Raw genomic sequence first — 1,607 nt, forward strand, 5'->3', positions numbered from 1 at the left:
CTATATCCTTTCATGGGTATTTTGTTCCTTATTCTAAGGAGGAATGAAGTATCCACATGATGGGTATCCTTCTTGGTTTTCCTGTGTTTTGCAAAATGTATCTTGGGTATTCTAAGTTTCTGGGCTAATATCTTGGTTGTTTCTTGAGAAGTGAATGTCAGCAGGCTACTGAAAAGGAGACAATTCTTCATAGACTTAAAAAGAGTAATTTTCAAATTCATTTGGAATAAGCAAAATCCCAGGATAGCGAAAAATATTCTCAACAATAAAAGAACTTCAGTGGAAATCACTATCCTGGACCTCAAGTTGTACTACAAAGCAATAGAGNTAAAAACTGCATGGTATTGGTACAGACTGAGGCAGGTAGATGAATAGAATAGAATTGAAGACCCAGAAGTGAATCAACAGACTTACATTTCCCTGATCTTTGACAATGAGCTAAACACATCCAGTTGAAAAAAGACAGCATTTTAAACGAATGGTGCTGGTTCAACATGTAAAATAATGCAAATCCATCCATTCTTATCTCCTTATACAAAGCTCAAGTCCAAGTGGACCAATGACCTCCACGTAAAACCATATACACTGAAACTAATAGAGGAGAAAGTGGGGAAGATCCTCGAACACATGGGCACAGGGGAAATTTCCTGAACAGCACACCAATGACTTCATGAAATTCCCAGGCAAATGAATGGAACTAGAAAGTATCAATCTGATTGAGGTAACCTACTCACAAAAGAACACACAGTATGCACTCAATGATAAAAAGATATTAACACAAAAGATCAGAATACCCAAGATACAATTCACAGACCATATGAAGATCAAGAAGACTGAAATGTGGATGCTTCAGACCATCTTAGAATGGGAACAAAATACTCATGGAAGATAGATGATGGGAGGGACTTTGAAGGAAGAGAGGAGAANGAGAGGGGCCAGGGTGCAGGATCAATTGTGGTAGGAGAAAGGGATGATATACAAGGGTCAGGAATTTGAACAGAGGTGTGTAGCAATGGGTGATGTGGAACTAGGGATAGCCACCAGGAAGTTCCAGATGCCAGTAAATTAAGAGGCTCCCAGGTTCCAACTGGGATACAATTAGCTGAATGCCCAACAAAGGGAAGGATGAAAATGTAGAGACCATATCCAGAAGTTAAACAAGACCCCAGGTTGGGGGATGTAGCCACCCACTAATCTCCAAAGTTTTAACCCAGAATTGNACCTGTCTAAAGAAAGTATGGGAACAAAGTATGGATCAGAGACTGAAGGAACGACCATCCAGAGACTGCCCAACCTGGGGATCCATCACATATACAGACACCAAAACTATTGGGGATGGCAAGATGTGCTTGCTTACAGGAGCTTGATATGGTTGTCTCCTGAGGTGCTCTGACAGAGCCTTACAAAATCAGAGGCAGATATTCACAGCCAACCATTTGACTGTGCTTGGGGACCACAATACAGGAGTTGGAGAAGGGACTGAAGGAGCTGAAGGGGTGAACAGCCTCATAGGAGGAACAACTATATGAACCAACGAGTACTCCCAGAGCTCTCAGGGACTAAACCACCAACCAAAGAGTACACATGGAGAGACCCATGGCTCCAGC

Source organism: Mus pahari, chromosome X, assembly GCF_900095145.1.
Source record: "Mus pahari chromosome X, PAHARI_EIJ_v1.1, whole genome shotgun sequence".
Lineage (NCBI taxonomy): Eukaryota > Metazoa > Chordata > Mammalia > Rodentia > Muridae > Mus > Mus pahari.